The sequence below is a fragment of the Lutra lutra genome, chromosome 3 (genome assembly GCF_902655055.1).
Source record: "Lutra lutra chromosome 3, mLutLut1.2, whole genome shotgun sequence".
NCBI classification, from domain to species: Eukaryota; Metazoa; Chordata; class Mammalia; order Carnivora; family Mustelidae; genus Lutra; species Lutra lutra.
The window spans coordinates 92,974,899-92,996,745 of record NC_062280.1 but is presented as its reverse complement, the minus strand read 5'-3'; the positions used below and the strand labels follow the sequence as shown (position 1 = coordinate 92,996,745).

The 21,847-nt window shown below is 40.4% G+C and overlaps 1 protein-coding gene and 1 pseudogene across 1 annotated transcript in view; one reads left to right on the top strand and one right to left on the bottom strand.

Annotated features, from left to right (window-relative positions):
* The window catches only part of LOC125094928 (tigger transposable element-derived protein 1-like), a 35,483-nt pseudogene extending 19,024 nt beyond the window's left edge, over nucleotides 1-16,459 (top strand).
* Nucleotides 1-21,847, bottom strand: part of NXPH2 (neurexophilin 2) — a 114,970-nt gene that overhangs the window by 57,185 nt on the left and 35,938 nt on the right. The window lies entirely within an intron of this gene.

The window sequence follows — 21,847 nt, the reverse complement described above, 5'->3', positions numbered from 1 at the left end:
AAACTGGATGGAAAAGCCATGGTTAAGTACTTAGCAGAATACCTGGCATTCAAAAAGAAACCAAACCATTTGGCTCCAGCCTGTCCCTAAAATCTAGTTTTTAGCGATTACACCATAAGGCTTCTCTTCTCTGAGTGAGGTTTTCATGTTAATCCAAGTGATAGGGGCACAGCCTTGGTTATTTCTTAGCGTCCTAGCTTTTCCTAGCTGCATCTCAACAGAAAACACTGAGCCTGGCCCTTTCCTAAGGTGTCTAAAGGCCCCTAGGTTTAATATCCAAACGAGAAACCTATATTTAGGGGCGCCTGGGTGGCTCAGTGGGTTAAGCCGCTGCCTTCGGCTCAGGTCGTGGTCTCAGGGTCCTGGGATCGAGTCCCGCATCGGGCTCTCTGCTCAGCGGGGAGCCTGCTTCCCTTCCTCTCTGCCTGCCTCTCTGCCTACTTGTGATCTCTGTCAAATAAATAAATAAAAAAAAAAATCTTAAAAAAAAAAAAAAAAGAAACCTATATTTACTGGGCATCTGCCTTCTGTCAGGACCCGGCATTGCGCTCAGCTCTCACAGTGCGGCTCTGGGCTGACTTTCACTGTCCCCAGTTTTCAGAGGGAGCACTTGAGCCTCGCCCCAAGCCTTGCAGTTCTTACCCTATGAAGCTACACACGGCTGAGCGGACACGGACCCCACAGTCTCTCCTCGTTGGCCTCACACGTCCTTCTCTACCCATGGCTGGTACCTACACTTCCTGCGCCCCTGCATGCTTTCACCATTCCTCCTAAACCAACATTTCCTAGTTTACTCATATTTTTATCAGGCACAACTTCAGGTATATAAGACATTTTATCAACTGTAGGGAGCACTGCCTCACATTTAGCATGACTGTTTTCCCTCATATCTTCAGTTTGTGGGGTGTGACATGGCTACAGCAAGTCACACACGCAAGCTGGCCCTAACTTCACCAACCCCCCTCTGTCCGATGGGATGAGTGTAGGTGTGTGTCCTTCTGGACATTGGATATGGCAGTGTGATGGCGTGGTGGGACAGAGCTCAGCAGGTCATTGTGGGCTGTTCCATACCTTTCTCTTCCATCCTGATCGTTTTCCCCCCAAAACTATACATTGTTATTTCTACCTTTCAGAAAAGCATAGCCTCCCCAGAGAAAGTGGGGGATACCCTGAATTGCTCATAATATATGACTGCTTCAATACTAAAGGGATTTGGTGAAATGACAAAACGCCACTCCTGATACTTGTTTGGGGGGATGCGTGTCTGTTTCTTGTCTGAATGAGTCTGTTAGTGGCTCAAGAAGACCAAGATTGTAACTGATGAATTAAACAAACAGCAATGGAGAGCTTATTACGCAGCAGGCATTATGCTACGTGCTCTCTAGGGAACCAGGCACTCACAACACAATAGGATTACACGTAGCTGAAAATCAGTCTGAATGGAAGAAACTACACCAGGGACAGCCTGTTGCCTTGCTTGCTGTCACTACGACTGCCCCTTCCCTGCTGTGTCCCACAGTGTGGAGGCTTCACTACTTTTTTGTGCTAACAAGTGGGAGCAGTGAAAGATGAGCTAAGACATACTCTGGTTAAAATACAATTGGTATCTGCTGTGAAAATGCAGTCTGAAAGATAAACACGGCTTAGGTCTCTTCCATAACAAAAGAGTGGAAAGGACAGTTAATTACTGAATATTTTATCCTACTGTTTTAAACCCCTGAAAGTTTTTTTAAATACGCAGGTATCTGAGGCAACTCATACAAATATTTACTAAGTGGTTGCTTTTTAAATTTTTAATCTATGTTGTGTTAAATGGGCTCTGCCTCCCCAGAAGGAAGACTAACCCACGTATCTACCCATCTTCTACACTCAGATTTTACCATAGTTTACTAATGTTCCCATCTGGGAGAGAGAGGAGGTCTGTGAAAGGGGATAGAGAAAGGAGATGAATCCAAAAAGCTATAATTTCTCATCTGAGGGCCCAAGTCAGTAAATGTGTGTTGACCCTAAAGCAAGTAATTATTAATAGATGTTAAATTGTGACTCTGTTTTAGATAAATTTCATGAAAGCAAGTGAAAGCAAGCTCTTTTACATAGATACTTTTTATTCCAGATTGAGGCAAAAGGATATTCTAGGCTTATGTTACATAATATTTGGCATTGTAGATACACTGCTTTCTATTCTTAAATTTATCCCACATTTGTTCCACCAAGCTATGTATATAGTTGCTCTTTGTATTTCAAAATAGTCTTCTGACAATGAATTGTATTTTCCAGCTTCAATGATCAGTGGCTTTCTCTGACAGTCACTGTGCTTTTTTAAAATTTTCTTGCATTAAAGAACCCATTTACTGTGTGTAAAGAATTTTCAAGTGCACAGGTAAGAAGTATTATCATTGTTCCAGTATGCCTGCTTCTAGTGTTTACTGCCATTCACATTATCTACATTTATATTCTTTCATGCATGTATGAGTTTGTCTCATCTGTGCCACAATTTCCTGACTATATCTTGATACTATAACTATTTGCATATTGACTCTCTCTCCAGGACCATTCATAACATCTCCCAAGGTACGGCCAACTGAGAGTTTAATTAACATAATGTTGATATATTTCCCTCTAGATTATTAACCTAGATACAGAAATTGTGTTACTGAAATGGACTATTATTATTACTGCTATACTTAGGATTTCTGGAGATTAAAAAAATTCAATCCATACTGAAGTAAGTTCCTTTTTTTGCATCAGTTGGAAAAAAATAAAAAAGACACACACACACACACTATCTTCAACACAGAATGAAAGACCAACTTTATTGGTTGAGTACATGAAACATGTTTTCCTGTTATTTGACCTAAATAAATTTCTGCTGATTACACTGCTTCTAATTTTTGTGTACCTGCAAGGTTTCTGGAAGATAGAGGCAGAGGTTAATATATAAGGCAGAATGAGTGAACATGTCAAGTAGAATTCTACAGTCAGACTGCCTGGGTTCTAAACCTGGCTCCAATATTTGCTAGGTATGTGATCTTGGGTGAGTTTCTTAATATTTCTGTACAGATTGTACTGGGTTCTTCAAAAAACTCATATGTTGAAGCCCTAACCCCTGATGTGATTATATTTGAAGATAGGGTTTTCAATGAGGCAATTAAGATTAAATGAGGTCATAAGAATGGGGTTCTACTGTGAGGGAACTGGTGTCCTTACAAGAGGAAGGGACTCTAGAGTTCTCTGTATGCTCATCTTCTGAGGAAAGGCCACATGAGGACAGAGAGAGAAGATGGCTGTCTGCAAGGCCATCTGGAAGAGAGGTCTCACCAGAAACCAGCCCCACCTACCTTGATCAAGGACTTCCAGCCTCCAGAACTGTGAGAAGTTAATTTCTGTTGTTTAAACCACCCAGTCTGTGGTATTTTCCTATAGCGGCCCTAGCACCCTAACACAATCTCTAAGATGGAGTTTTTAATCCTCTGGATACAAAAATAGCACATACCTGATACAAAGTATTTGGATAAAAAAGAAAGTCATTTCAGTTACTTAGCATAGTATCTGACATACAGAAAGGTCTCAATAAATATTAGCTATTATTATTTTTAATGAGCAGTTGCTTAATCTAGCAGAAGTCAGAAGTCTTTTAACAGAAATTCATTTTTCCTTAAGACATAAAGAATGTTTATAAACATGAAGTATAAATAAAAAACTAAGTGAAAATATGGCTGTAACAACAATGTGGGCACACTTAGTCCCTCATAAAAAATGTTTGCCATTATCTAGACATCAAGCTGTGCATAGTGAACAAAACCAAAATTATAGATTAAAATTGGGGAAAAAATCAGTAAAAAAATTCAGATGTGGCTTTATAAAACATTTTAATCATTTCTGTTTTCATTTTTCAGTCTAAGTGTAGGGATTCGGGTAGACACAAAGTTTCACTAAAGGGTTTAAGTCATTTCCTCATAGTTATTATTAAGGTATTTTATGACTCTGATTAGTTTTCTAAGGTTAAAAAGATCAGAACTTTATTTACATTTCTTTTTTGTATTTCCTTTAATGTATATTGGCCCAAATATTATACTAAATTACCTGCTTTCCAAAGAAAGCCATAGACTGTGTCTGGGTCTGTTCTCCCAACGTTCAGAACTCTGCTTATGTTTTGCTAAATATTTCATTATAGAACAGGTGATACCTGTTTTCTTAAGAAGAAAACATGTTAGGGCGCCTGGGTGGCTCAGTGGGTTAAAACCTCTGTCTTCGGCTCAGGTCATGATCCCAGGGTCCTGGGATTGAGCCGGGCATCGGGCTCGCTGCTCAGCAGGGAGTCTGCTTCCCCCTCTGTCTCTGCCTGCCTCTCTGCCTATTTGTGATCTCTCTCGCTCTGTCAAAATAAATAAATAAATAAAATCTTAAAAAAAAAGAAGAAGAAGAAAAATTGTTATTTCCTCTTTAAAAAATGAGATCAGTACTGAATTCTGCTTAGAGTTTTATTCTTTTCTAGATGTATAGAGAGTTCTAATATATTCTGATTATTTTCCTGGACAAATTGGATTTACTTGTTTCTTAAAAAATAGTATTCCTTCTTTTATAAAGTGAGATTGATATTTTTCTACAGGTCTAATCTTTTACTTTTTTTTTTAAATTAAAAGCACAGTTTTTAATACATGCTTGCATACTTGGAGTCTACCTTCAACTGGGGATGAGGGCGGGAAGGGCGCTTGGAAGCTGGAGGTGACATTTGTCTTGGATAGTTCTAGCTAATTTCTTTCCACTCTACTTTTGTTAAAAGAGAGAAATATGAGTAAAATTATGGGGGCTTTTTCATTTCTGGATTATTGTTTCCGGGAAGATTTGCTAAATTCCATTTGAAGAAGTTCAAAAGATGCTTTATGTATCCCAAATAAGCCTTTGATTTGCATTTATCTTCCCACCCGATCAGTCTCTCTCTCTTTTTCCATCCCAGAAAATAGCATCATTAGTTTCTCAAGCTGGAAATCTGGTAGTTATCCCTCGTGCCTTCAGTTCCCTGCAAACTCACATTCAGTTCTTCATCAAGTCTTGCCAGATTTACCTTCAAACCCTATTTTGTACCTACCTGTCCCTCTCTATCTTCACCACCAGTCCCTTCCTCCAAGCCAATGACTTTTTTCCTCTGAATCTCTCAGTCCATGTAATAATCAATCACTCTGCTTCCAGTTGTCCTCTTCCTCACAGCTGTGTTAGTGCTTTTAAAAAATAGAAATCAAAACATCATTCTCCAGATTAACCTTCAAAAATCCTGCTGCACTTAGAGCACAATTTGAGTTTTTGATGGGATGAAAAAGTCCTCGAATAGACAATCCCCCTGGTGTTTACTTCTTCCCGCGTGACACCTTGCCCACCATGTCCAAGCCACACTGGCCTTTAGGTCCTCCAACTGCCAAGTTCTTTCCAACACATTGCAGTTTTAAAACACTGCCCCACATCTTTCGACACTCCTGTCATGAAGAAATCATGAGGTCCATGTCTCTCTTGTTTGAATCTGAGTGGCTTTGAGACTGCTCTGACCAAAAGAGTAACATAAGAAGTAATTGTAACGAAGACCAAAGACTGGGTGGCTTAATCAATGGAAATTGATTTCCTTGCAATTCTGGAGGCAGGAAGGAAGTCCAAGATCAGGGTACTGGCAGGGTTGGTTTCTTCTGAGGCCCCTCTCCTTGGCTTGTAGACAAACATCATTTCATTGTGTCCTCATATGGTTTGTCCCTTAGTTGATGTTGTCTGTGTCCTAATCTCCCCTCATAAGGACACCATTCATAGTGGAAGGGCCAATCACACAGTCTCATTTAACTTTAATTACATCTTGAAAAGCTCTATCTACAAAAACAGTTTCATCTGAGGTACTGGAGTCCAGGATTCGATATATGAGATTGGAGGGATGAAAGTCAGCCTAAAACACTTCTGAGGCTAGGTTATAGAAGGCTAGACATCGTCCATTGTATACTCTGAAGCCCTAAGCCTCTATGTAAGAAATTTGACTCCCCTGGGGCACCATACTGTGTAGAAGTCCAAGCCGATGGACAGGGCACCTGTAGATGCTTGGGTTCATGGCCCCAGCTCTGCCCAGTCTTTGCGTTATACCCACACAAGAGCCAGTCAGGGGAATAAAGTCCTAGTAACTCCAGCTGATTTCAGCCCCTAGTCATCCAAGTCACCCAGATATTTTAGTCTTCCCAGATGAGACCCCATACTTTGTGGAGTGGGAGAAGCTATCCTGGCTGCAGCCTCTCCAAATTCCTGACCCACAGGACCTATGAGCACAGTACATTTTTTTTTAAAGATTTTTATTTATTTATTTGACAGAGATCACAAGTAGCCAGAGAGGCAGGTGGGGTGTGGGGGGAAGTAGGCTCCCTGCTGAGCAGAGAGTCCGATGTGGGACTCCATCCCAGGACCCTGGGATCATGACCTGAGCTGAAGGCAGTGGCTTAACCGACTTAGCCACCCAGGTGCCCGTAAATCGGTTGTTTTATGTCACTAAATTTGGAGTAGGTTTGTTACCCAGCAATAGATAACAGTAATACCATCTCCAGCTTCACCTATGTTCTCTTTTCTCCCTGGAATGTTCTTCCCTCTGCTCTTGGTCATTCTCTCTCTTTGAACTTCACCTCTTTAGAAAGGTCTCTTCTGATGGCCAGTATAAAGTGTCCCCCCCTTTCATTTGTCTTAGAGTTCCTTATTGTTCCCCTTCAGAGCATCCATGGACACTTAAATGGCATTTAATCATTTCTATTTATCATTCAGTTTCTGCCTTCTCCATAATACTACTTGCTTTTGAAGAGCAGGAACCACTTTCCATTTGTTTGCCTGGATCAGATATGCTGTATGTGCTCATAACCAGAGGCTGCACGGTACTTGTTGAACAGACAGATGACTCTCGGGTCAGCATTACTCTGTTCTTGTTGGGAAAAAAATCATTGAGAGTAAACTGATCGGATTTCGGAAGAGGCTTGGTTAGATGTAAGCAGAACAATTTGATTGAGTACCTGTTCTTGCTGGCTCTAATCTAGGAGCTGACAATGTGATGGTGACCAAGGAAACCCAAAAGCCAAATAAATCCACCAGCGGACAGCACTGTGGCAACTCACAAATAGTCTGCTCTTCGGCACAGTCTCCCCAGAGTTTTGGCAACTTAAGATGGGAATCAAAGTGATGAGAGTACTGGCTCAAAATGCCCATGACATTCTGTCATTGGTGGGTGAGGCTGTTTCCAAGTTTTTCCATAAATACTAGGCTGAGTCTTTAGAAGTCTATGCACACATGGATGAATGATTTAAGCAAGTCCGTAGGTAGATCTGTTAGAAATCACAGAGGTCAACCCAAGGAGAGGGCTGGAGTGTTAGGGCCAAGGTCAGCATTCTGGTCTTACAGTGAGCAGCGCACACTAAAACCATCACAAGGAGGAGGCAGGAGCATGGCCTTGACAAGCCCAGCTTCACAATTCTTTTTTTTTTTTTTAAGATTTTATTTATTTATTTGACAGAGATTACAAGTAGGTAGAGAGGCAGTCAGAGAGGAGGAAGCAGGCTCCCTGCTGGGCAGAGAGCCCGATGAGGGGCTCGATCCCAGGACCCTGGGATCATGACCTGAGCTGAAGGCAGAGGCTTTAACCCACTGAGCCACCCAGGCGCCCCCAGCTTCACAATTCTTAAAACTCACTTCTTTTTGTAATAATACCTCTTTGTTGTTTTTGCTCAAAAGTTTTGCATTGTTTCTAGTTATGCTTCTCAGTTCTCATGATTTATGCATTGCCTCAACCTCTGATCTGTGTGTATGAACCTCAGCCAAAATCTGAAAAGGATGTCTGTGTAGGCTGTGATGAGTAGGCAGGTGTGGATGGATGTGTGGATAAAGAGGAAACAGAAATGAGAAAAATGTGACTAGTGTGGCAAAGAAGGTTAAGGAACTAGCTGATTGTTCTCAGACATCTTGGTTTACATCCAAAGTATGTCAAATTAGAAATAAATCATTGCTTTCCAAGTCTGCTGTGTCAGAATGGGAAGCTCTGTGATTAGGGAAACAATCATCTCAGGCAATCAAAAATGTTTCAAGAATCCTGTAGAGAAATCTGGCCCATGAAAGCCTAGAGAAGAGGAGGGGGTTGAGAAGCTTCTTAGGTGACCTGTTATATACATATGGGCCTGGAGGAGAGTCGGATGTATAATTGGACTTTTTAAAAGGCAGCCGCATGGTTAGGTAATGAGAAAAAGTTGAAAAAGTAACTCTGTTAAACTGTCAAGGTGGGAGCTCCTTTCAGGAGAATGTCTCATCTAAAGTTCTGTCAGTGTCAGAGCTGAGGATGTGGACTTCTTTCTAATGAGGGGAGATCCTCAGGTCGGCTGGCCCAGCCTTTTGAGTCATGTACCTCAAAGCTTCACTAGCAGGCTCTGTCCTTCTCCTGCCTTGTCATGTCGGTTTTACGAGCCTGTGCTGTGATCTCTTTGACCTATCATTCTGAGCCTACGGTCTTCTCAGTGTTCCTTCTGCTGGCATTCTGATTTTAGTTTGTGCCCTTAATCTTTTATGTGAAGTCCTAATAACTGGCTCTTCATAATTCTGAATAATATGGCTCTTCTTACTTCCATTGCTTATTCTTTCTATTCCACTTTTAAAAGTTTGCTCACTGTCATTGATTGTATGCCTCATGACATATTTGACATAAAGCCTCCAGATTAAATAGAAAAAAAACCTGAGGCAAATCACAAATATTTGGTATTGTGCAAAATAGACTTTCAAGCAATTGACTACATTTCCTCCTTTTCAAAATGCAGCTTCTATGCTCTTAAATCATTGCTTGTCCTGTTTAACATGCACAAATGCTTCAAATACCTTATAGGACTTGTTTCTTTTCTTTCTTTCTTTTTTTCTTTTTTAAAGAATTTGAGAAAAGTGAATTTATTGAAGTAAGCTGTGTTGTATCTTCTAAATATTCTTTCTCATTCCATGTATCAACATGGCCTATAATGAAATGATTTAAAGGAGGAATTCCCTTAAAATGATTTTTCTATTGACCGAAAAATTTCTATGAAATTGGCTAGTATGAGTGATCCAGTGATAAGTGTATTTAAAGAAATCAAGATAAACAGAAGGCCATTTTGTTAACCAGGGGTACCTTAGAAAGACAGAATAGAACATTACAGAGATTTAGAGAGAATATCTGACTTAAGACAGGGGTTAGGTAAATATCTAGATATTTTATTTCTGTGTGAATCAAGGGGGAAACCACTTATCAAACCTGCAGTGACTCCAAGCTGGGAAAGATTATTTGCCTGTCAGATTACAGAACTGAGAATCTGAAAGATCTTGAAAGGCAAAAAGGAAAGAATATGAAATTAATGGAGAAAAATGGAAGTCTTTGCACTTAAATCTGGAAAAACTTTCTGTGGAAATTGTTGTTTCATGTGAAAAAAAAAATCTGTATGTTTAGTTGTCCTCCAGCTATACTTAAGCAAGAAGGGGATATAACACCTAAGAAAACTCTCCCAATTTTTGGTCCCATTATAGAAGGACATTATATGGGGTGATCAAAGGAGGTCACTGCACTCATGGACTTCAGATCACATCGTGATATTCACACTTGGTTCTAAAAGGAGCATTAAGTAATGAACTGTCTCCAGAAGATGGGTGGACCAGGATCTGGAAGTTTCCAGAACATAAAGACAGTGGCAATGGAAAGATTTGCAGTTATATATCAGGAAGCAAGAAGATTTCAGAATCAATCAGAATGTTGTTTGTAAATATTAGATAAAATGTCAAATAAAAGGAGACATTCGGGGTAGTTGTCAAGGGTAGGTCTAAAAGAATGCATGGAAGTTACTGAGAAGCAGAACTCAGCTTGGGGATATTTGATTTAATAAAAACTTAACTACTTATTATAGTCTGAGCATCAGGAATACAAAGATCAATAGGGCTCCATCTTTGTTCTCAACTTTGTGTTTTAAAAGGGGAGTAAAGTTCTGAGCACCCAATCTCAATGTGTGGGGGGTTGTTTTCTCCCCACCAATAAGCAATGCTCTGGTACCAGCTGGGTGTCTTTTAATTTAACTCAAAATATGACATTATTGTGGAATTATATAAAATTTCAGGGCATGAGAGACTCTATTTAGAGAAAATCTCCGTTTTCTTTTTAATGAACTCATTGTGAACTGGGCAAAAAGACCATTGGACTGGGCCAGAAACAGCAAGCAAATATTTTACAAGCAATTGTTTATAAAGTCAACAGGACAATGAACATCCTAATCATAAGACAATGGGTTGTGGACTTTTTAAAGACATAATAGCTAAACTAATGAAGGTACCCAGGAGTAGTTTCATTTTTTAACATCAATAGAAGAGTTGATCAATGTGTAACCAAAAGCAGCTATGCCTATTAGTATCAATGAATACTTTTTTAGTCCTCATTTATTCGAGTCATTAATTGCTCCCCTCCTTTTTTTTACTCATAAAACCCCCTGCATTCACCTTGTAGGCAGGACACTTTACTGGTTACTGCTGGAATCTGCCCTCCCTGAATTACAATTTTGAGACCCCCCCAGATAAATGCCTTTGTTCTTATTCAGTTTTGCCTCCTTTATAGGTTGACACTATCTATCCAGAGATAGGATCACATCCCACAGGTTACGGAGTCAGTCGCATGAGACTGTTCCCATCCCCAATATGGGATGTCAACTGCAAGTCCGGGTCACTGCCTGTGCTTCTGACCAACCACCTACAGGTTGGAGGTTCCAATGACCTTTTTGGGTTCAATTAATTTGCTAGAGTGACTCACATAACTCCGAAACATTTTGCTTACTAATCACAGGTTTATTATAAAAGAATGTCAATCAGGATGGCCAGAAGGAAGAGATACATAGGGGAAGGTATGGTGAAGAGGTGCAGAGCTTCCATGCCCTCTCCAAATGGGCCACTCTCCCCAAATCTCCATGTGTTCACCCAACCTGGAAGCTCTCTGAACCCCTTCCTTTTGGGTTTTTATGGAGGCTTCCTTACATAGGCAAGATTGATTAAATCACTGATGATTCATTAAATCATTGGTGATTGATTCAACCTCTAGTTCCTCCCTACTTCCTAGAGGTCAGGGGCATGGGACTGAAATTTCCAACCCTCTAATCACAGGGTCGATTCCCCTGGCAACCAGTCCCCATCCTTAGGTGCTACACGAAAGTCATCTCATTACCATAAACACAGTTGTGGTGCAAAGGGGCTTGTTGTGAACATGAGATACCCATTACACCTGTATGGCTCTGAAGTGGTATTAGGAACTGAAGACGAGAGACCAAATATTACAATAAAAGATGCTTACTGTTCAGGAAATTCCAAGGATTTGGTGTGTTGTGAGTCAAGAACCAAAAAGACGGGGCACCTGGGTGGCTCAGTGGGTTAGGCCACTGCCTTCGGCTCAGGTCATGATCTCGGAGTCCTGGGATCGAGCCCCGCATCGGGCTCTCTGATCGGCAGGGAGCCTGCTTCCTCCTCTCTCTCTGCCTGCCTCTCTGCCTACTTGTGATCTCTCTGTCAAATAAAAAAAAAAAAAAAAAAAAAAAAAAAAAAAAAGAACCAAAAAGACCAAATATGTAAGAGAAATATATTTTCTCTATATCTGAATGACCAAATATATACCCCTTGTAACTCACAATATCACAGGGAGGCAATGAGATAAAGTAATTATTCAATGTGATTGGTGGCGGAGAGGAAGAAATGTCCAAGCTAGGGAAAGCTTTACAAACATGGTTGTGTTTGAGCTAAATCTTGAAAAGTGAATGTGTGCTTGTAGAAGAATAGAATATGGAATAGAGGGAGTGAACACGAGTTAGAAGGGTGACAATAAAAAGCCAGAGGGAGATGCCAGGAGTGGGAGGAGAGTTGGACAGGAGACAGTAAATAGGACCTAGTGTTGGTGGGGGTGGCTACGGGGGGTGAAGGAGAAATGTACTCAGGACGATTCTAGGGATTTGTGTTTGGATGCTTGGATGGCTGATGGTACCATGGTGAAGAGAGGCAATATGGTGAGCAGGGGATGTTCAGGGACAGGAAGAGAAAACAGGGAATTCAATGAGCTTATAGTAGCTCAGAGTATCTTGGTAAAAATGTAGAATCAAAAGATGAAAATAAGAAAAATGATCAAGGTCAGAGGTATAGATCTAGGAGCTGTCAGTTTGTAAGGGGTAATTAGTCTTGATAGTGGGAGATATTATCCGGGGTGTGGTAGAGAAGATTTTATTAAGTGAGAAAGCCAAGAATAAAATCTTGAGGAAGTCAGTCTTCTGAGGTCAGGTGGGAAAGGAGCTTGTGGCAGGCAAAAAGCTGTGCTTGAGGGGCGCCTGGGTGGCTCAGTGGGTTAAGCCGCTGCCTTCGGCTCAGGTCATGATCTCAGGGTCCTGGGATCGAGTCCCACATCGGGCTCTCTGCTCAGCAAGAAGCCTGCTTCCCTCTCTCTCTCTCTCTCTGCCTGCCTCTCCGTCTACTTGTGATCTCTCTCTGTCAAATAAATAAATAAAATCTTTAAAAAAAAAAAGCTGTGCTTGAACATAAATATGGTACTAGTCTGGAAAATCCACGATACTGGATGTCTGGACTTGGTTTTTATTGATCTAAAAGGTCATAAATCTCATAGGTACTATAAAAAATAGCTGATGGTTGAGACTGATTTTTGTGGGTTTTAGAGTTAGGATCCCATTATGGTATTCTTCTTTCTTACTTTCCCGTATCACCAAGCCCCACACATTTTACTACATATTTCAGAGCCAATCTGTCTCTGGAATGTATCGGCCATCCAGGAATATTCTCTCTCAAGTCAAGAGCAATGTGTTGGATTAGTCAGAACTGGATGCCCACCCCTGCCAAATTGCTGGTGTCCTAATCAGTATCTATAAAATACACAACACACAACTTTCAGGCAACTAATAAGAAGAGTGCTTCTTTGCATCATTATGTAGTGTGTCATCCTTTCAAAGTCACTGCCAGTCTAATTTGTGGTTAATAATCCAGTGACCAACACAAAAGAGTTGTTCCATTGTCCAGTTAAGCTGTACATCTTCATTCTCATATGTAGATGAAATCCAGTGTAGTGGAAAGAAAGCAGAGTTTGGATTAAGTTTTGGATTCCAAACCACTTTATTGCTTTCTAAAACTTATTTTCTTAAACTGGAAAATGGTAACAATATGGGGCTTATGGGCTTGTTTTTATAATTAAATAAAACGATGAAGGAAAAAAATACTGGGAATAGTGCACGACAATTAATGGACTCATCTCCATATGATAATCACTATTTGTAATTTTATTTTGGAAAACATATTTTCATCTTCTCTCATTGTGTGCAAAATCTTTATCTAACCTTTAGAGATATACCTATTACCTCAGACTACAAGGGATAAAAGACTTTAAAGAAAAAAAAAAAACACTGTGGATATTCAAAGGATTTTCATGGCACTGATAAATGGGTCTTTTGTCCAATATAGATTTCCTCGATCACTTCAATGCTCATTATAGAAGCACCTCTGTTCTATTCTCTCTTTTACAGTTTTGTTCCTACAACAAAAGAAATCAAAGCACCCAAGTTCAATGCAATGCAGTGCAACCCTAATCTAACTTTACTGAAACAAAGAGGCAGAACCGAGGGGACTGCCTGAATTTGCTTCCCTTGCTCTGCCTGGTTAGTGCTTGTGGGAAGCATGTTATCACACATGCCACATGTGCTGCAGCATCAAAGGGGGCAGAAGCAGGTGAACCTGGGATTTTGTCTCTCATTAGCTTCTTTGGGTATGTACACACCTGTGACACCATCCTCAGAGACCTTATCTTCCTGCAACCCACAGACTACCCAGTACGATGGGAGCCAGAAAAACCCTCAAAGCCTTCAAAGGCTTCAAAAATTAGCAAACTCTTAGGAAACAGGGTCTTATTTTTAAAGAGGAAAAACTTCTTTTTTTTTTTTTAAAAGATTTTATTTATTTATTTGACAGAGAGAAATCACAAGTAGGCAGAGAGGCAGGCAGAGAGAGAGGAGGAAGCAGGCTCCCTGCTGAGCAGAAAGCCCGATGTGGGGCTCGAACCCAGGACCTGGGATCATGACCTGAGCCGAAGGCAGCGGCTTAACCCACTGAGCCACCCAGGCGCCCCAAGAGGAAAAACTTCTTAAGCAACAGATTAAAGTTGACACTGGATACAGGATGGTGAATAAGTTAGCAATGATTGCTTCCATGGGCGATGTTTTATTGCCCGAGGAGGAGCAGAAACCACAAAGCACTGTTTAGGCATAGCTCATTTTATTTGCCTTCAGTTTTTTGCGTTTTGCAGGTATTCTTTTTCTTTTCTTTTCTTTTCTTTTCTTTCTTTCTTTCTTTCTTTTTTTTTTTTTTTTTTAACAAACTGAAGGTTTGTGGCAACCCTCATTTTTCCAATAGCATTTGTTCATGTCTGTCTCTGTGTCACTCTGGTATTTCTCGCAATATTTCAAACTTTTTTGTTATTACTGTATTTGTTATGGGGATCTGTCTTCAGTGATCCTGTGTGTTACTGCTGTAACTCTTTTGGGGCACCATCAACCATGCCCATGTAAGACAGCAAACAATATATAAATGTGTGTTCTGACTCTTCCACCAACCACACAGTCCCTTTTTTCTCTCTTTGCCTTTGGGCCTCCCTATTCCCTAAGACACAACAATATTGATATTAGACCAGTCTGTAACCATACCATTGCCTCTGAGTGTTCAAGTGAAAGGAAGAGTCACATACCTCTTGCTTTCAAGTAAGGGCCAGAAATGCTTAAGCTCAGTGAGGGAGGTGTGTTGAAAGCTGTGACAGGCTGAAAGCAAGGCCTCTGGTACCAAACAGCCAGCTAAGTTGCAAATGCAAACGAGAAGTTCCTGAAGGAAGTGAAAATTGTTACTCCAGTGAACACACGAATAAGAAAGGGGAATGGCCTTATTGCTAAAATGGAGGTTTCCTTGGTTTGGATAGAAGATCAAACCAGCCACAACATTCCCTTAACCAAAGTCTGATCCAGGAAAAGGCCGTAGCTCTCCTCATTTCTATGAACTGAGAGAGGTGGGGAAGTTCTAGAAGAAAAGTTTGAAGCTAGCCAGGTTTGGATCATCAAGTTTAAGGAAAAAAGCCATTTCCATAATTTAGAAGTAGAAGGTGAAGCAGGAAGTGCTGACAGAGAAGCTGTAACACATTATCCAGAAGATCTAGCTGAGATCTAGATCCAGAAGATCTCAGATCTGAGATCTGAGAATGAAGGTGGCTACACCCAACAACAGATTTTCAATTTAGTCAAAGCAGCCTTCTACCGGAAGATGTCATCTCAGACTTTCATAGCTAGAAAGGAGAAGTCAATGTCTGGTTTGAAAGCTTCCAAGGACAGGCTGACTCTCTTGATGGGGCGAATGCAGCTGGTGACTTGGAAGTTAAAGCCAATGTTTATTTACCATTCTGAATACCCTAGGGCCCTTACGAATTGTGCCAAATCTACTTGGCTTATGCTCTATAAATGGAACAATAAAGCCTAGATGACAGCACATCTGTTTACAACACTGTTTACTGCATATTGTAACCCCATTGTTGAGAGAGCTTCTATTCAGAAAAAAAAGATTCCTTTCAAAATATTACTGCTTGATGACAATGCACCTGGTCACCCAAGAGCTCTGACAGAGAGGGACAATGAGATTAAGGTTGTTTTCATGCCTGCTAACACAACATCCATTCTGCAGCCTATGGATCAGGGATTAATTTTGACTTTCAAGTCTTATTATTAAAAAAAATATATATTTGCAAAGCTATGGCTGCCCTAAATAATGATTTCTTGGATGGATCTGGGCAGAGTCAATTGAAAACCTTCTGAAAAGGATTCACCTTTCCAGATACCATCCAGAACATTCATGATTCATGGGAAGAGGTCAAAACATCAGGCATCCACTGGGTTTGGAAGAAGTTGATTCTAACCGTCCTGGATGACTTTGAGGGGTTCAAGACTTCAGTGGAAGAAATGACTGCAGATGGGGTGGAAACAGCAAGAGAACTAAAATTAGAGTGGAGCTGGAAAAGTGACTGAATTGCAATCTCATGATAAAGTTTTCACGGATGAGGGATTGCTTCTGATGGATGTGCAAAGAAAGTGGTTTCTTGAGATGGAATCTATTCCTGGTAAAGATGCTGTGAAGATTGTTGAAATGACAACAAAGGATTTAGAATATTACATAAACTTAGTTGATAAAACAGGGCCAGGGTTGGAGAAGACTGACTCCGACTTTAAAAGAAGTTCTATTGTGGGTAAAATGCTATCAAACAAACAGTGTCACATGCTACAAAGAAATTGTTCATGAAAGGAAGAGTCAATCAATGTGGCAAACTTCTCTGTTGCCTTATTTTAAGAAATCGCCACAACCATCCCAACCTTCAGCAACCACCTCCCTGATCATTGAGTAGCCATTAACATCTTGCTAAAAGTTCAGATATGGTTAGCGAGTTTTTACCAACAAAGTTTTGCATAGTTAAGGTATGTACATTTTTTTAGACATAATGCTAGTACACACTCATCAGACCACAGTAGAGTGTAAACATAACATTTTTTCCCCAAGATTTTAGTTTTCAGTCATCTCTATACCCAGCATGGGGTCAAACTCACAACCTGGAGATCAAGAATTGCACACTCTACTGACTGAGCTAGTCAGGCACCCTGAAACATAACTTTTATAGACCCTGGAAAACTAAAAAATCATTTGACTTGCTTTAATATGATATTTGCTTTATCGCAGTGGTCTGGAACCGAACCCACAGGATCTCTGAGGTATGTCTGTATCAGTGATAAAAATAAAGTAGCAACAATGATAGGCAACACCACAACCACAATCACAGTAATGTGCTTTCATTTATGCAACAAGTAATCATCGAATGCCACCTCAGGTTTCAGATCTGACTGCTGCACCAGGAGGCGCGGGGAGAGAGAAGATGGGACACAGCCCTCGTGTAAACAAAACTAGTAGACACAAACAAACATTCACAATATTTATCCCCTCAAATTTTACATACACACACACACACATTCAGAAGAGGAAGAAGTAAGTATTGACCCCAACGATCAGAAAAGGTTTCCTGTGCTAAACAGAAATGAAATGTGGTGAGGAGCTACTGTGGGAAGAGAATACGGAATGAGCTAAGGTATGCAGGGCACAAAGGAGGAGGAAGAGAGTGGCCGGGAAGAAAGGACAAGAAGTCCCAAGTTCCTGTCACCCGCAGTGGGGTCACATTAGGCGAGACCAGAGGACTATGGTGGGAGCAGGTTACAGAGGGACATGAGCACCAGGTTGAAGAACTGTGATTTTCTTCCTCTGCAGTTTAGCTGATGAAAAGCCATCTGCTCTCAAGTAGGGAAATGACATATGATCAAAGATGCAGTGTAAGATTAACTCAGCAGTAGTGAATCTGCCTCAGGAATGAGGCAGGAACTGTACATACGTATAAAGAAACAAAAAGATATATAATACATTGTCTATTGGCACTGTACGGAACAGATTAGAATATGAAGGGGGGGCACGAGCAGGGAGAACAGACCAGGAGCAGGTGAGAAGATACATTTCTTGACTCTAGAATTATTTGGATATGCACACTTTGAGTTGCTTTTGTAACAGCCATGGCAGTTTTTCCCTAATCCATCCATATCTGCTCCCTAAAATCCTCTTTTGCTGAAATGGTACAAATTTGCACACTGGTGTTCTCAGTCCACAGAAAAGAACCATGCACACTGGCTCATACTGGGCTCAAGTTCATGCTCAGTTCTTTTTTTTTTTTAAAGATTTTATTTATTTATTTGACAGAGAGAGATCACAAGTAGACAGAGAGGCAGGCAGAGAGAGAGAGAGAGAGAGAGAGGGAAGCAGGCTCCCTGCTGAGCAGAGAGCCCGATGCGGGCCTCGATCCCAGGACCCTGAGATCATGACCTGAGCCGAAGGCAGCGGCTTAACCCACTGAGCCACCCAGGCGCCCACATGCTCAGTTCTTCACCTTAGCGCCCGGGTGGCACAAAAGGCCTGCCCAGCTGGAGATCATGACTGCAATCTGCAGCAGAAAAAGGAAGGACAAGTCAGGAGTAGACTTTAGTAACTAGGTCCTGGTTAACTTAGGAAGAGAGGGTCCTAGGACTGCAGACGTCTTTGAGAAAATCTGTCCATTGGAAAAAAAAGAGTTAAGAGCTTGAGGTAAAGTATTATTTTTCATCTCTCTGGCAATAGGTACTCCACTGCTCTATTTCCCCCCCATTTTCTCTCTTAATCAACATACCACACGGGTATCCGATTGTTCTTGAACTTTGCTTGTTTGCCCACACACCTTTTCAGAAGATTATCAAAGTGTGATGAGGGGTTCTAGTCATCCTGAAATGAATCAGCTAATTAAATTAATTTTATCTCGGATATATTACTTTGGTCCAATTAAGTTACTAAGCCAATCACATCAGAATAAATCAACCATACTGTTACATAATTCTTTTTAATAAACAGAGTTATAATTATATGAAGGCAATTCTGAGGATACCATATGCTACAAAGCAGGGAACCTAATTTATTTCCCTGATTCGGAGAGACAAACTCACTCATGTGTAATAACTTTTATCATCCAAATTTTAATTCTTATTGCATTATAAAGTTTAGAGTCTCTTGCTTTCTTTATAGATCACAGTAAGAATGTGTGCATGATGGGTCTTTTGTGGGGGAAAGGGAGGCCTCACCACAGATCTGAAAGGATAAGCATGAAGCCATACTGCAAATTCGCTAAGGCAGTGTCAGAAACCAGTGCTGGTGCCTCCTGTACTTTTGAACAGTCAGTGTAAGAAGAGATGTGAGTGGGGGTTGGGTGGGAAAAAAATACATTGTGAAACAGATCCTTAGAGAGAAGAGCCATGTTGGGACAATCCCCTTGCTTCCCACTCCCCCTCCGCATTTTCCTGGCAAGTCGGAGGCGTCGTATCAACTCCTGGTGAAAATGACTTATTTTAAAATACAACAAAACAGAAATCCACTTAACAGATCTGAGAACAGGAATAAAAACACCTTTGTCTGACAACTTGGCCTGATTCTCCGCGAACGCTGTTGATGGTTCGCCTTTGTTGTGGATGGGAACGAGGGAAATTGGTCCATGGTAGCATAATGTTCAGAGATAGCTACCGTCTCCAGCTGAGATGGTGTTGGCAGAGCTGCGGAGGCCACTGGCCCAAGGGATGGATGGCCTGCACAGCCGTGCACACCCTCATTCGTGCAGCTACTCAGGGATGAGAGCTGGGGAGCTCAGAAATAATAAAGAAATGTTAGGTCAGGGTCTCTGAGAGCTACCTTTGCTTACCTTCTGTTTGAAGTGATTTTTGAGAATGTTAGAAAAACAGGAAATCATCCCCCATATTTTGGTTCATATTTCTCACTATTGAAGTTCTGAAATTATATGATCCAAATCCCAGTTATTTCTGGAAGAGATAAACGAAAAACCTAATTTCTCAACTGGGGATGGCACCTCTTGTCATTTAATTTCCCTATATGAGGAAGTTGTACCACTTGTAAATTACTCGGGGTCCTGAAATGAAATAACCTCGACACAAATATCTTAATTTCACAAGAAAAAAATCCAAGTTAAATGAACAAATGTAGCAGAAATTGATGTGAAAGCAAGGTTTAGTGTATTATATACTTTCCATAGTGGTTACATCTAATTCCATTCTGGATTGCTACTAGAACTGTTTGGATATTAACTACATTTGTTTCTGCTTCCCCAGCTCTGATATAATTACCTAGATGCAGAACAGAGAGAAGTAGAGGATCCCCAAAGCACAGAAAGCCCTGTATTGCACTCGATTTAGGCATTAATGGGTAGAATGTTACCATGGTAAAATGCACTATTGCTAATTCATGGTTACACGTTCTGTAGAAGCTAGCATATTGCTCTCTATGAGCCTGAAAAGTCAATCCCATGCCACCATTAGCCCATAATTCCAGCCAACTGTCAGCATTCCAAATGAAAGGGAGAAACATAAAATTTGGCTCGAATTGAACCAGTTCATTACCAAGGTATTAATCCCAGGAATAATGAGTCTTGGGCTCAAAATTCAGATTGTTTTATTTATCCTCCACAACTTCTGAGTTAGGTGTCTCATGTATCAGAGACACGTGAGATGTCTCTGAGCTAACACTTGAATCTGTCTTCAGGTAATCCTCTGGGATGAGGGGTTGGAGCCCAAAGGAGTTGTGGATGTTTTTCTGGAACCTACCTAGGTTAAAATACTGAGGAATCCTGGAAGAAAGTGAGTGATCTCCAATAGAGCACAGTGAGGGAAAAAAAAAAAAAAAAAAAGCAGTTTTTTTAAATAATGAAGAGATGAATTTGGACCTTATGGGAAAGTATTGATGCACTTTTGACAGGATTTTTCTTACTAATATTTTTGCTGAATATTCATTTCAAAAACACTCTGGTATGGTATTGTAATAACAATGTAGAGTGACAAGTGGTAGCTACGCTTGTGGTGAGCTATGCCTAGCATAACCTATAGAAATTTAAATCACTATGTTATATACCTGAAACTAATGGAACATTATGTGTCACCTATATTTCAACTTAAAAAAAAAAAACAAACCAAAAAACTCAGACATTAATATATAATCACATAAAATGAGATTAAAGATTTCTTCCCAAGATTCCCAAAACATCATAATGTGGATTTCACAATGTATGAATGTGACAGGAGTGTGTGTAAAACACCAGCAGGACACACCAATGAGCATGCAGATCCTTCACTTGGCTGACACTGTATTCACTCCCAGCAAGCTGGCACTGCCTCCCTGTCCCCCAACCTTTCCTGGGTCCAGAGCAAGCCAGCTTTATTTACTTATTTATTTATTCCATGAACTCAAAGAAAATGAAATAGTGACTTAATTTAAATCTCGACTCAAGTTTTGCCATGTCGACAAATTGTTTTTGGAGTTCAGTTTCCAAAGGTATCTGGGAGGCATACAGACTGACCTGGAACATTACTACTACTACAACTACTACTACTACTATTATCAACATCATAATAGAGACTAGAGATATGGTAGTGATTAAATGTAACAAATATTGCTTGACCATGGATATAGCAAACACAAACAGCAACAATATTTTTATCATGACTTTTCACTTCTAATTCAACATGTATTGGTCTAAGTCCATGAGATCACTTCTTATTTGCAAGACTATATCTTCTGGTTAATATAGGTAATTCACATTTCAAAGAGCTGGCCAAAAGAAAGAATTCTCAAATATATTTCAAGAGAGTTACCATTGCAACCATGTAGTTCTTTCGATTGCTTGTGACTAAGGCCGTGAGTCTGCACCCAACACAGGAAGAAATGGATTTACATATGCCATGGGGTATCTCTTTGAGGTCATGGTTATCCAGACATGAACCACTTCTAGTTGAAAAAGACAAACTAATGTCCATCAACTGGTAAGTGGGTAAACAAATTGTAGTGTATCTTGATAATGGAATATTATTTGGTCATGCAAGGGGATGAAGTACTGATACCTGCTATAACATAGATGAACCTTGAAAACATTATGCTAAGTGAAAAAAGGCAGTCATAAATGACCAGATATTATGTGATTCCATTTGTATGAAATGCCCAGAATAGTCACTCCATAAAGAAATAACTTGAATTGTCTATGGCTGGAGGAAGTAGGAGATGAGGGTGACTGCTAATGGGTACAGGATATCTTTTGGGGATAAAATGAAAATGTTCTAAAATTAGATAGTGACGATTGCACAACTCTGTGAATATACTACAAACCACTGAACTGTAC